Source organism: Leptonychotes weddellii, chromosome 15 (assembly GCF_054177405.1).
Source record: "Leptonychotes weddellii isolate Sample4059 chromosome 15, ASM5417740v2, whole genome shotgun sequence".
Classification (NCBI taxonomy): domain Eukaryota; kingdom Metazoa; phylum Chordata; class Mammalia; order Carnivora; family Phocidae; genus Leptonychotes; species Leptonychotes weddellii.
In genome coordinates, this window is record NC_138383.1 from 9,440,395 (window position 1) to 9,455,159 (window position 14,765).

Sequence of the window (14,765 nt, forward strand, 5' to 3'; positions counted from 1 at the left end):
ACGCAGGGAGTAACCCAGGAAGGCATTTCAATGATCAGGTAAGAGAGGATGGTGGCTAGGTTTAGGATGATGCGGTGGAAATGGAAGAAGCCACTTATCACCGGAATGTTTCTTCACCTGCACCTGAAGCAGAGTCACATGACCTTGGAGTGACCAATCAGAACTTCACAAACGAGACTGCTTCTTGAGGCCGTGATGCAAGGATGCCGAAGCCTGTTATTCCAGGCAACTACATGGAGTCAAGAGGTCTCTGGTGTGGAAGAGCATCTAAGTGGCTCCTGAGAAGGGCACAAGTCACAGCTCCTGGGGAGACAGTTCCTGAGATAAGATTTTCATTTCCTCCTGCTCCCTGCTTCGGCTCATATCAGGTTTTCTCTTTTCATCCTTCCTTTGATGCTATAAGCTACCTGTGACCTTTCCAATAATATTCTCTTCTGCTTGTGTTACCCAGGGATAGTTTTCATCGCTTGAAACAGAGAAAATTCAGTTAAAATTCAGTTTCATTTGCATTTTAAAAATATCTCCCAGATGCAAGAGTATGGTCTAATCACTCTCCCTTACTCCCATCACATAAACCAGCAGCAAGTCCTGTGGGCTCACCTTCAAAGTAGATCTTAAATCTAATCATGTCTCCTGGTAGTCAAAGCCCCCACGTTTCAACGGACCCCTAAGAGATTTTCTCTTTCTGCCCTTGTCATACTTCTATCTTGCCTTTTTAAAAATAAAATCAAAACATGTCACTCTCCTGCTTAAAACCCTCCAGCATCTTCCCACTCTTCGCATTGCAGTTAGAGGAATTTGCATAATCTGTATTGTATACAGAGCAGATACCTCTGACCTCTGCTCACCTCTAGAAATTACTTCCTACCATTCTTCTTCCTACTGTTCACTCTCTAGCATCACTGTGTCTCCCTCGTTCACTAACACAAAGGTCCAAAAATTATAGTCTAAGGGCCAAATCTGGCTCACTGGTCACTTTCATAAAGTTTTATTGGAACACAACATTCAGACCATTATTTATGAAATTGTCTGCAGCTACTTACTTAAGACTTGAGTGGTTGCAACAGAAACAATGTGATTCACAAAGCCAAAATATTTATGATCTGACTCTTTACAGAAAGAGTCTGCTAAATTCCACTCTAACGCACCAGCCCATTCCTGCCTCAGGGCCTTTGTACTTCCTTTTCTGCCTGCGTGACTTCTTCTCATCACTGAAGTCTCCTCTTCAATGTCACCTTTTCAGAGAGGCCATGTCTGAAGAAGAGGTAAACGAAAATCCTCCCCCACATCCTTATTTTCTGAATCGTAAACATGATTTTCATTTCAAAACGCTTGCCGCGACTGGTTGATGACTTGTTTGTTGGCCGGATGGCCCCATGGAATAGGTTGTAAGCTTCATGAAAAAAGATCCCCTTGACTTCTTTGCTACTGTAGCTCCAGCAGCCAGAGTAACACATAACGTGCAGGTACTCACTAAGTAGACACTGAAGGAATGAACTAATACATCCTTAAGGAGATTTTAGTCCTAGTAAAAGCATCAGCATTCCTCGAAGTGTTAAAACATCAATGCTGATGGTTCTGCAAACATCAGCTCTCAGTTCCTTCCATTTACCTTGCTTCTCCCCTATCCTAGCTTCCAGTTCACACATAGTTAAAAAATATATATATCATACTGTTTACTTCAGGCTAGCAGCTTCCCTAGGACTGCAGATTTCACTATGCTAATGCCCGTAATTGTGCTGCAGAACTCCGGAAATCTGGAGTTGGAAAAAAAAAGATCTTGGCACTAAGAAGTATTTTGTAAAGTTTATTAAAGCAACGATTGCATTATTAGAAGTGTGGTTCTCCCAACACTGATGCATGTAATTATATCGTCATTTTAAAGATATGTTCAAATATAATATATATTATGCTATTTAATTTGAGCTGTTTCTGGAGGTAAGATGGCACGAAGTGGCATCTAGGAGTTTGCAACAGCCTCTGATCCAGCAACTCCATTTGTGTCAGTTTATCCTAAAGAAATTATCAGGGATGAGCATAGCGACATGGCTAATTTGTACAACTATTCGTAGTAGCAAATTTTGGCCCTGGCCTAGCCATCTACTAAATGTGGGATTGTTTCATAGATAATGGTACAATCATAATATTACTCGGTACTTTTAATATTGCCATTAAAAGTGATGGAGTAGAATGAGAAACATTGTGAAACATATCATCCAGTGGAAAAAATAAAACAGGGCTAAAAAAAAAGAGCTGTAAAACAGCTTGCATGATTTTTTTTTTTTTTTTTTTTTTTTTGGTATAACAGACAGAATGCTGTACAACAAAATGTTAATTGTGGCCCTCTCTGTCTGGTATGATGATTTTTTGCTCTTCCTTTTTCTTCTCTTTGCTTATTTATATTTTACAGGGAACATGCATTGCTTTAGCAAAGAAAGAAAAGCAGGTAATTTCAGTTGGTACTAATTCTGAGGCTCCAAAAGGGAAAGCAAACCAATAGCAATCTAAAAGCATTTATTAGGGCCTTTAAAAGGCAACTATAAATAGCCCAGAGAGGCAGACAGTCCTACAGACATTTAAAGTCAGACATTGATGCTGTAATTTTTGCTGGAACAATTCACAGAAACAAATATAGTGACATTTAATTCATCTAAGTAAAACCAGATCTCATTTAAAACAAGGGGGGGGGTTGGGATGGAGAGGGAATCGGGTCAGATTTGGCCACTGGAGACCAATTGCAGAAATCATGAAAGCAGTTGGTAACAAATCAGGGATACATAAAGCAAAGTTAAAATTAAACAGGCATCAAATGCAATCCTCCCTCTCAGTGCCCGCTTTTCTCCCTTCCCCATTCCAAAACATATTAAACTGTTAATACCTTCATTTCTTGGCTGGCTATTCCAAAGTCTGTTTTAGGCATCTTTCTTTTATCTTAATATTTTCAATAACTTTGGAAAGAAAATGTTAAAAGTTGTGCTATTTTGCAGCTTTACTACTTTAAGGCCTATGTTGTTAGATTTTAAGACCCAAGGAAATGGTCCTTTGAAATGGGTGGATTTAAGAAGGGCGGTCAGATGTTTATGATGTAGATTTACCTAAATAGATGGCCCTAGCCAGTTCTTAATAATTCATTTTCATGAACTCCAAAACCTCATTAAGTTACCTCCGCAAGCAGTAGAACATAGCAGTGTTTCTTTTTTTTTTTTTTTTTTTTTAGATTTTATTTATTTGACAGAGAGAGACACAGCGAGAGAGGGAACACAAGCAGGGGGAGTGGGAGAGCGAGAAGCAGGCTTCCCGCAGAGCAGGGAGCCCGATGCGGGGCTCGATCCCAGGACCCTGAGATCATGACCTGAGCGAAGGCAGAAGCTTAACGACTGAGCCACCCAGGCGCCCCCAAAGCAGTGTTTCTTAAAGTGTAGTCTACCACCAACCTGCTTGCAAAATCCTAGGGGAGAACGTTACACCTGCAGATCCTTGGACTTCACCTCAATCATTTTGATCCCCTTCCCCCTCTCCCCAGCCCCAGCCGATTCTTATATATCCTCAAGATAGAGATCTACTATCTTAGCATTTCGAGAATTGAGACACTGAGATTGAGTTCAGATATCTGCTTAATCATTAGTGAGACTAGGCACTTGTGCATAAGTGTCTTATCCACTTTGAGCCATGATTTGCCCATCTGAAAAATGCATATCATACAATTGTCATGAAGATTAAATGAAGTTGTGTTCCCAAATCTCCTTTCACGGTGCTGGTACTCAATACATATTTAATTTCAGTGCTTCTAGCTATGACTACAGTCCATTCAAGTACAGATCTAAATGATGAGAGAGAGAGAGAGAGGCTGCCATTTTCTTTAACCATAAATTATTAGATTGGTAATTTCCCAGACTTGTTTGAAAGTTCCCTTCTAGAATCTAATTGTCTGGACATAACCTTCAGGGAGACATGGCAGATCTGCCCAGAAAAGCTACAAGTATCATTAAGAATAGGAGTCATTATGTTCTAGTCACCCACCTTGCTTTCTAAATGCCAGGTTACCAGGGGCGCCTGGGTGGCTCAGTCATTAAATGCCAGGTTACCTATGACTGACCTTTAGTAGCTTCCACATAGTCTGGTTTGGGAGCTGCTTTGATTGAACCTAGGTGTGCATTCCAAAACAAATGTCATCTATGGAAAATATGTGCCATGACTTTTGACCTTCTTCAAGTTTGGTATTTATGGCATTCCAACAGAAAACCCAGTCCTGTCTCTCTGTTGGCATTTTCCCATTTTGTGCAAACTGCCTGCAAATTGACCTTTTTGGCAGAGAATCTACTGATTGGCCTTTTCAATCTGGGAATCACTGAACTCACACACATGATTTGCTAGTGGACCAGGAACTCCCTGAATAGTGTCTATAACTTCTTTACCCTCTAAATGATCGAGTTTCTACATTAAGCTGTCAAAATGAAAACTCAGGACATCTTCTTTGAGGAGGAAAAGAAAGCAACTGTTATTGGCTGTTATCTCAATTTCCATTGTCCCTTGTGGATACAGATAAATTGAGAAAAGACCTTTAAAATGTAAGACAAAAGATCTCCCTGGGAAGATCCAGATAGGTAGCCTACTGGGGCAGTACCCTGAGCTCCCTGTTGCCTATTACAGGAGATTAGCTTTCTATTAACCTGGTACTTGGCAAAAAAACATTGCCATTTATCACAGATAATAGAAGATTTAAGTAGCTGATGGAAGTTAGAGTATTTGATAGACTCTTGAATTTCCATGCATTTTGTTTTTTATACTTTCTCCACCAGTTATAGTTCTGTCTGCACTACAGTGTTATAGAAGCAGAATGAATCATCCTACCCTGAGTTGGAAGGTTTGATTCTATTATCTATGAATGCCTATGCAAACAGAGGTGACCCAAATTAGTAATAGATCTCTTAAAAAGAGAAGTGATACTATTCCCAGTATATTTATCTTGATGGACACTAGGGAGTTCAGTGTGGGGCAGATGGGGACACCTATGCTAAGATATTTAAACCTTCATCATAAAAGAGACTGTTTCATTCAGCTAAACTATATCAACGCCTGTAATGAGCTAGAAAAAAATCGTGGAAACAACCTTAGTGTATTCTTCAATTCGATTAACATTCAACTATATCTGAGGCATTGTGAGGGCTATTACTGAGCATTATGAGGACTATTACTGCCCTGGAGGAGCCTCCATTTGCCAAGTATACCACAGACATCTTGTCAACCCGCTGACGAACAGAGGTATCTATAGTAGAATAATAAAGTGGCATTATGCTGTAAATCCAAAAGAAAGGTGGTTGGGTTTGAGACCTTCCCAGCATCTAAGGTGCAAAGGTGCTTCTCCAGCATTTTGCTTTTCTGGTTAGTTCTTGATTTTCTAGGCTAATGAAGGAAGATGGTGCTATAGATAAGTCACAGGAGGAAAGCAATGAGAAATCAATTTGCATTTGGCTTGGAATAAATCATATGCTTTGGAAAGAATGCCCCATTTCTGTACTTTGCAGGCTATTAAAATGATTTTTCTGTTCCGCGAATTCAAGCTATCAGACAGGCAGGATGTAATCAAGGGGAACATTCTGGGCAGTTGAGCAAAAGGCAGTTTAGGAATTTTTATTTTTAATTTCTTGGGCTAATTCATCCAGCAGATAATCTGCCTATGGAAATTTAAGTGGTGCTTGGCTTGAACAAATAGATTTCCCACATCGAAATCTAAATTCATTCTTAGCCAAGAATGTACACAGCATAGCTATATGTAAGAAGGTTTCCAATGTGTTTTGAAAATTCAACAATTTTTAGCTACTGATTTTATTAAAAATTATTCATACAATTGTAACTGTAGCCAACATGGCCTCTCTTCATTTGAGACTGATTGGAGGACGGGATGGAAACGAATGCTTTCTCTGGTAATATAATCACCTTTTGCTTCAACTTCATAAAAATGCCACTTTGCACCCATGTCTGGTAGATAACATTTATGAAAAACTCATTCAATAGATGAGTCTTGGCAGTACTGCCGAAGTTTAAAATCTTAATGGAAAGAATATGTTATGAACTAAAATAGCTTTTTCCATTCATAGAGTTTAGGAGCAGAGGAAGAAATATTGGCTTTTTAACTGAGAAATGTAAACAGCATTGGCATTTGAACTTCCAAATTTCATGTGACTTTCCAGTAGAGACATAGATTGGATGCCCTCATTGAAAAAAAAAAATTACAAGCCAATCCTCAACGGCAGATTTTCAACAACTTGTGAACAGGCCAGTGCCAGCTTCCATATCCACAAACATTTAAGAAAGGGAACATAATAGGCTGAGGGAATATTTGTCCTATTAGTCATTCATAGTTGGCTAAATGGCACTAAAATCTCGTGAAAACCAAAGGCCCCACCCCTTCCTCTCCAGCACAACCAACACAGAACTTCTACTTGGTTCTTAAGTTCTTGGTCCCAGGCTTGTCTTGGCAACACAAGATCTATGCGTGTGCCAACAAGCAAAACTGATCTCCACTTCCCCACCTCAGCAGTGCCCTTCATGTCCTCTATCCTGGTCATGTGAATCAAAGAGCACTCTTTGTATGGAAACAACACATTGGAATTTGTGACCTTGCCCATCTGGAGGCGTATTTCCCTAGTCCCTTTCCCCAAGGAGACTTTACGGTCAGTTCAATAGAACAGCACTAATAAAAATCTCAATGATCTAAACAATGATGGCCAGGAAGTCAAAAAACACCACCGAGGAGCTCAGTGTGGTGCAACCTCGGTTTCCAGCCAATAGGCAATTTGTGATGCTAATCAAAGTTTCTCTGTGTGCTCCCTGCTTCTACTTTTAGTGACATCTTCCCCTCAGTCCAGCTGGATCTTTTCTTTCAGAGTCTCAATGCTGTGTCACGCTCCCTTCATCCTAACAGCCATCCTGAAAAGCAAATTTTATTATATCCTTTATGCTTTGCAAATTAACAAACTAAGGCTTAGAGAGATGAAGTTGTCTACTAAAGAAGTAGGCCTCAGCCCAGGTCTCCATAACTAAATTATAAGTGGTGCATAAAGGTTAATGTCATGCTCTTGGATGTACATGGTTTTTTTTGTATATAAGGCTCGAGCCAGATCTTCTAGAATCAGGGAGATTGTGTGCTATTCCTGGAAGTCCAAACACCAGAGTTGTAGGGAAATATTTCAGCATCTGTGGTTGTTTTCAAGCTTTCCTGACATATATCTACCCACTTTACAGATAAGATCAGCCCTTGATGTGCACACCAGGATACACGAGCATAAATGACTATCAAGCAGGATAATCCCACCTCATCGAACCATTAAGAAGTGTCAGCAAGGAAAGAGGAAATTCAGAGCTGGGGTGTGGGGGGGTGTTGGGGAATGCTGTCAATGAAAGCTTATTGGGCGCTGCCTTTTCATGGAGAGGAATATTTCCAACTGTGAGATTACACCGCCAGTGGGTGGGCTTGTTGGCTTTGGACGCCCTTTGGAATGAAGCCAGTGTTTGAACACAAAGGGAAAAACAATCTAGTGTGGATGATGTCACAGAGCATCCTGAGGAAAGCAGCAAGGATAACGCTTCCTACTGCTTGGATCCAAAGAACACAGACTTATTTTGGTATGAATTCCTTGTGCAGCCAGTAGCTTGACTCTTATGGAGGGATCAGTCCTAATCATAAAGACTCAGCACTGGAGAGGAGGGTGTGTGTCTGTCAGCCTGGTTCCTGATCTATGAGTTAGAAAATCAACACCCCCACCTCCCCTCCACACATGCTCTAGATTGTTTATGAATCCCTCTAAGTAGGCAAAGGCCATTTCCACTGGGGAAGACAGAACCTGGGCTTGCTCTCCTCAAGGACACTCGGAAATCTGCCTTCTCATATGATTATGGTGATTATTAGATATGGGGAGGCGGGTGTAGGGACGAGGGACCCAAAACAGAAGGGGCTTTTTGTCAGTGGCAGCCCAGCAACGTTAAAATAAAGAGACATTCATGCCATAACCAATGACTGAGGAGAGTCTATTTGTCAGGTCAAATCAGTGATGAAAGAATATCTATGCATTGTAAATATTTTTAAATTGTCTGTGTATTTTGATATCTTGACGTCCTAAAAAAGGAAAACAAAACAAAACAACACAACATTCTGTGGGAAGAGACTGCCCCTCCTAGGGCTAGGAAATTCTTAGAGATAACAAAGGACCCTGGCTGGAACATGCTTCTGATTATAATAACTGATGCAGAGCCCTATCTCATTCATCTGGCCCATACACTCAAGGAGGCAATATTCTTCTGCCTTAGTCATCCTAGGACCAGGTATCAAGGAGCTAAGGACCACTCCCACAGCCCAAAGCCCACCAAAATTATTTAAACTAGCCAATACTAAACTAGGCATCCTGTCCTGCCTTACCTTCTCCACACAAATCCCTATAAAGGTCATAGCTTCGACCATCCCCTCACTCCTGTCTTCTGTCTTCTGACCACCCTGGGGTCTTTCCCTTGTGGCCCTGTGCTGAGTGCTGAGCTTCCTGTCTTGAGGGCCTGTGAGTATAATAAACTGTGTTTTCCTGAGCCTCGACGCTGTGCGCTCTTGGGACCCGACCTGACCATCTCATAAAAGAATGCAAAACCACCTAAGGTTGGGATGGGAAAAAACACAATTCCATCTTCATGGCAAAAGAAACTCCACAAGGGTAAAGAACGTATTGCCCATTACAGGCCAGAATTTTTAGGTGGAAGTAGCGCCTTCCACTCCGGAGAGGTATCTTGTAACACTGTAGGTGAACGACAGCATGTTCTGAATCTTCTAGACTTGAGAGTGTTGGCCACGGCTGACCAAGCAGCTGGTGATAGAGCACCACTGTCAAAACTTCTTGCTCTCAGGATGGGGGCCTGGGAAGCTTTGGAAAGGGTCACCCCAAATGGCTGTGAGCACTTACTTAGGGAGAAGATAGCAATGTCTTTCTAAGTATCAAATCAGATATATGTGGATATAGGTAATACAATGGCCAGAGTCTTAAGGTCAAAGCTAAGGACTTAGGATTGCTGGAGTGGGGTATTAGCTGTGCTTGGAGGCAGGCCCAGCTACGCAATTGCTGAAGAACACAACTTCAGCTGAGCTGCAGGAGGAGAATAAAGAGAGAAAAGAATTACAGTTTATCAGCTTAACAGCCACCCAGGGAGAGGCCAAGGGACGACAAAGAAGGGAACACACAGAGGTAGGGAATTTAAGAGAAGTGAGAAGAGGCAGCAAGTTCGGACTTGGGCAGGCAAGCATTCACATTAAAGAGGGATAGCCCAAAGTCACAGGGCTCTAGGTGTGGAGCTGGGGTTTAGGATCTGGGCTCCCGACAGAGAAAGCGTAAGGGTCAGGTACAATCCTCAGCCTGAAAAGAAACCCGTCTTAAGTGCCAGGCACTGTATGTCCATGTATCTGTTTAATTTTTCTCCAAATTCTGGTAACCAGTTGTCAGCATTATCCCCATGTTAAGGATGCAGAATTGAAGCTGAACTAGTTTGGTGGATCTATCCAGGGTCACACAGAGAGTAAATATTGGGGCGGGGGGAGACTACAAGAGATTCATACCATTCCACAACTTAAGTTTGAAACCTTAAGAAGAGGAGCTATTAGAAACAGAATCAGGATGAAAGGGGGTCTCTGGACCTGATCTCAGGGGGGAAAAAGTCACTATGACTGGGCACAGGGTCCGAGTAGAGCTAACTGCAAGAGATACAGGCTAAGTCCCGTAAGGTGTGTTTTAGAACCCCTTAGGTGCTCTATGGATTGACCCATCTCAAAACCGGGAGCAGAAGTGCACGTGTACAGGGTCAATGCCCTTAGTTCTAGGGATCGGAATAATTCACAGCAGGGAAATGTAGGCAAATGATTTCCCTCAAAGCTGATCAGTCTCAAGCCCAGAGGTGAGCACTTAGGAAAGCTTAAATGAGCTTAAAAACACATCTTCCCAGAAAATCAAGGCAAAAATTCAACAAAAATAGTTTTTCATCCACACAGAATTTCCAGTGAAAGTCATAAAAGTTTGTTCCATTGGAGACAATTCATATCTGAAGTGTAATGTTCAACTCTGGGTATCTTGCTTTTTAAGAGAAGTCACTATCATGGTCAGAAGTGGAACATAGGAAGAAGTGAAGAAGAAGAAAATATAGACTCGTGTGTTCAAAACCTTTGCTGAGTACCAACTATATCCCTTGTACTGTGAACTAGTTGTACTGAGATCATCACATGACTCTGCCCCAAGGAGGTCATCGGCTTGAATGCAGAGATGGGACATTTCTATCCATCAAGAGAGAAAGGCTTTGGCTGTGTGATGTTACAGAGGGTGGGGCAAGGGTCTGGGTGTGGGCTTACAGGGAAGCAGATTTAATATCTGCATCAAGACTATTTTATTGTTAGTATCTCTAACAACTGCGTGAAGATTAGGACTCTCTACTCAGAATTTGGGTGATCAGCTTGAAGAATATATAGATGTTTCCTGAATTTGACAGGAGGTTTCAACTATGTAACTCTGAAAGTCTCTTTTGTTCACAAAGATTTAAGGATTTTGTGTTATGTTTCATTAATTAGTAAATAGCATCTACTCCAAATCTATGAGATGAATAGTGGTAAAAGACTGTCCAAGAGGATTAAACATAAAGTGTCAGAAAGACCTCATTGTCTCCTTAAAGTAAAAACACTTGAGTCTTCTAATTTGTTTTAAATCTTATCAGCCATATTTCATAACAATAGGAAAGATCATACTGACCCATGTTTTTTGTTCATTGCACTGACTTTATTTTAGCTGATCTGTTTTCTTTTCACTTTGTATTTCTGTGCATGCCCTAAACTAAAAACAAACAAAACCAAAAAACACCAAACAAACAAACAAAAAACCCTCTGCCTGGATCATGAATTTTTCTTAGAAAAAAAAAAAATTAGAGAAAACCCAGGATAATGGTTGACAGGGAAGTTTCCAAGGGCAGGAAATGCTTCTGGATCAGTTCAATCTTGTGTTCCAGGATGCCCCTGAGTCCCACTGTGAGGTTGGGCAGACCATCTCTTTTTTTTTTTTTTTAAGATTTTATTTATTTATTTGACAGAGAGAGAGGGAACACAAGCAGGGGAGTGGGAGAGTGAGAAGCAGGCTTCCCGCGGAGCAGGGAGCCCGATGCGGGGCTCGATCCCAGGACCCTGAGATCACGACCGGAGCCGAAGGCAGTTGCTTAAGCGACTGAGCCACCCAGGCGCCCCGGGCAGACCATCTCTTATAGGTGAACCAAATTCAGGTTCTGATGGTCTGGTCTTAGAAGGGCCTATCACAATCTATCATTCCAGAGATACTATTTATATAATGGAAACAAAAGAGTGCCTTTGCCTTCATCCTTTAGATTTGATTTTTGGAGTCAGACTGATTTCTCTTTGCATCTCATCTCCACCATGTACCTAGCTGAATTCAGAGTAGTTATTTTACCTCTTTGATCCCCATCCCTTCAAAAAGGGTAATTCAGAGAACTAAATCAGATAGCATTGTCAACAAGTAGGTGTCCCATAAATGTCGGTAGTTTTCACCTGAAGCTTAGCACTCGGACAAACTAGGAACTTTGCCCCCGCTGATTTGAAGCTGCTACTGTGACCATGCGAGAGACAGCTGTTCTGATTTTAAGAGATCAAAATGTGAAATGACTGATTCGCCTTCATTAAACTAGGTCTACAGCAAAGAACACCCCTCATTCTCTCGTTGGCTTCCATTACCCACCATGCTGGCATAACATATCTTTCCTGACCTCCCCTGCCATCGCTGGCCTGCAGAGACTGGGCTCATCAAAGAGGTGAGGCCCAGGGCTGGAATGCGGATGTCTGAATGTTCCATACTGCTGGTCAGAAAGCCAAGTCAGAAGCAGGTGGAGGCTGGTGTAAATTGCCAGGACTACTACCTTGGACAATGCAACAGTAGCCTACCTTCCTTATGATGAAATTGCAATTGGCTGGCCTTTTCTCAAGCCTGAGAACCAGAGGGTACGTTCCTTGGAGTTAAGTCATTTGAGATATTACTCCGAGCTTAGCTGTTAACCCACTCTCACGTCTACATCAGTTTCCCTCCTAACGTGGAGCCATTAACCATTGTCTCCACATAGTTTGTGCTCACTTGGTGCCAGATGCCCTATCGAACGAGATTCAGTGATATCTAAGAGACAGGCATTATTAAAGGCATCCGAACAAAAGGCAGAGAGAAGCTAAGTAACTTGGGAAGGTCACACTTCTGATAAGCAGCCAATTTGGGCTCTCCCTGCAGGATTATGGGCTTTCAGAACCCCTGGGGATATTATCCCCAGCTTCTTCTAAATTCTCAGCATTATGTCAAGGCTCATAAAAATAAAAGAAAGAGCACAGGAAGGGGCTTTTAAAAAAAGAGCCTCAGGAGTTTCATCCATAAGACATATTTATGTTTGAAGCCATGGCCATGCATCTCTGCAATCTTGGAATTTCCAGGTAAACGAGCTGCATTATCTCAGCCTCTGCTCCTTCCACCGGCCAAGTGGGAAGCTGAAGGCATGGAATGGAACAGATGCTATTTGCTCCATAGCAACAGTTCAGATTGCAAATCGAAAGACAACAAGGAGTCGAAGAAAGCCTTTAAAAAAGTTAGAAAGCCCAGTGCTTTTCTACCTCACCAGACTTCACTGCCCAAGAAGCTTATTATTTACTGGAGTTAACTTCTAGCTGCTTTTTTTCTAGCAAGACTTTCCAGTATTTCCATCTCTATTTTTAGTTGTAAGGACGCAATGAATTACAAATCAAAGACAGCGTGTTTTAACACACCCTTTCAGATTCTCGATGCCACTCTGTTGTCGCTTTGGAATAGTTGGAAGAGTGACAGAGACCTACAAAAAAGAGGGTCTTACGAATGATTGTTTCCACAGGAGATAAAAAAGACTCATCCTTTTCCATGTTGCCCCACGTCAATAAGTAATGTTCAGCTGGCTAAGGCATCATGCTTTTAGTCTCTCTCTCCGAATGTTACTTCCCTTAACTGATCTATAAATGGCACTCACATTCTTAATCTGTTCGGTTCAGCACTCCCCAGAGATTATATGAGAGAAAGAAAGACTATTCCCAGCCATAGATGGTACCGCATTAAAGAGCCAAAGGAAGCACCCTCAAGGTGCCTCTTAGCAGGCGTACACGCAAGCAAGAAGGAGATCAAGATCAGGCAAACAATTAGTTGAGGCTTGGATCACTGCGTAACCCACTACATGGTCTTACCTTAGTTACAGATAAGGAAGTTCAGGCTAAAACCCCGTGTCCTTTTCATCTCCTCAGAGCACCGCAACTACACATCTCAGGCTCCTTTCTTCTTTGCGCCTTCCTGCTCTCTCTGAAGCTGTCAGCACCTTCCACCATGGAGATGAGAAACCCCACAGGAGAATCTCGTCCTTCTTTGCCTTTCCGGACACATTCATCACACACAAAGGCCAGTGCGTTCTCAGCTTCACTCTAGTGAATCAACACTTTCTTTAACTGGTTCCCATGCCTACACGTAGTAGACAGTCTTGCCAATGGTGGCTTACAGAAAACAAGCATCTAGAAGAAATATCCTTCCTCCCCGCCCATCGACATCTTTGTCTTGTGATCAGACCTTTGTGAGCTTATTCAACAACTAGGATCTCCCCAAATCGCCAAAAGGCCACAAATGGCCCCTAAACTTTTTACTGTTCCAGAAGGCTGGATTTTCTCTTACTAACACCTCCAGGACTCGTACAACTTCTTCCAAGTGTGTTCTTAGGCGTCGGTGCTCTATTGTTGCTGTAAAGATTTTTCTGTGCAAACACACACCCTGTCTATGTAATCCTATACCTAAGGCAAACAGCATCTTGCCCAACGTCATTTCATTCGTGTTCCAAGAAAATGTGTGCCCCTAGATGACCACTGACAACCTCAGTAGTGGTTCCAAAGACAAAGCTTAAATCTTTTTCTGAGAAACCGGTTTTGTTTTCTGGCTTGTTGTCTTGCTTCTTCTAAGTCTGGGACGAGGGAGGGAATGCATTTCTTACTCAATGTCCATCTTCGCCTATTGAGAAGTCTTATAATTTGGAACAAACTGGTCATGAAAATGTGGACATTTATCAGAAATTGAGGGAATGCTGGTGCCATTTATTGAGATGATGGAAGTAGGAGAGAAGGGATTTTGAAGTTGAGATATTCTTGTGGTAACTGGATATCCTCTCTGACAACCAAATGAAAATGTCAGGTAGACAATATATTATTCTGGAATTGAGGGGAGAGGTCCAGAAGTAGAAGTTATCAGTACATATATAGTATGTATTCATTCATAAAATCATGGACATGGGTGAGACCAGAGAGTCAGTGAAAATAGTTAGAAAAGAAAGGGATTCCAGTGATCAAGCTCTGGGGCAACCCAAGCTGAGGTTGGGAAGATGAGGAAGATCCTACAAAGGGGACCAAGAAGGTGAACTGTTTGAAGTAGAAAGAAAACCTTGAGATGTGGGATTAAGTGAAGGAAGTGTAATAAGAAAAAGGGAATTATCTGTGTCACAGATTAATGATGGGTCAGGATGAGAACTAAGAATTGATCTTTGGTTGGGGCAGTGTGATGTCACTGGTGACTGATGAAAGATGTCTAAATAGTGTCCTGGAGTCAGATGGTTGATGAGACCAGGAACAGGTGGGAACAGGGTAGGAGGGATTGCAGATCGTACGTATCCCATTTGTAGGGAGCTCTCTGTCAAATGGAGTAGAAAAG

The 14,765-nt window shown here is 41.9% G+C and overlaps 1 protein-coding gene across 2 annotated transcripts in view; it reads right to left on the reverse strand.

The window, feature by feature from the left end:
- KCNJ16 (potassium inwardly rectifying channel subfamily J member 16) overlaps window positions 1-14,765 on the reverse strand; it is a 59,360-nt gene that overhangs the window by 9,868 nt on the left and 34,727 nt on the right. Inside the window, exon 1 of one of the 2 annotated variants that reach the window (XM_031026717.2) lies at window positions 13,268-13,474. The exons of the other annotated variant lie outside the window; for it this stretch is intronic. The gene's annotated coding sequence lies outside the window, so the exon portion shown is untranslated. Of the gene's footprint in view, window positions 1-13,267; window positions 13,475-14,765 lie in introns of those variants that run through there. 2 annotated transcript variants of the gene reach the window in all.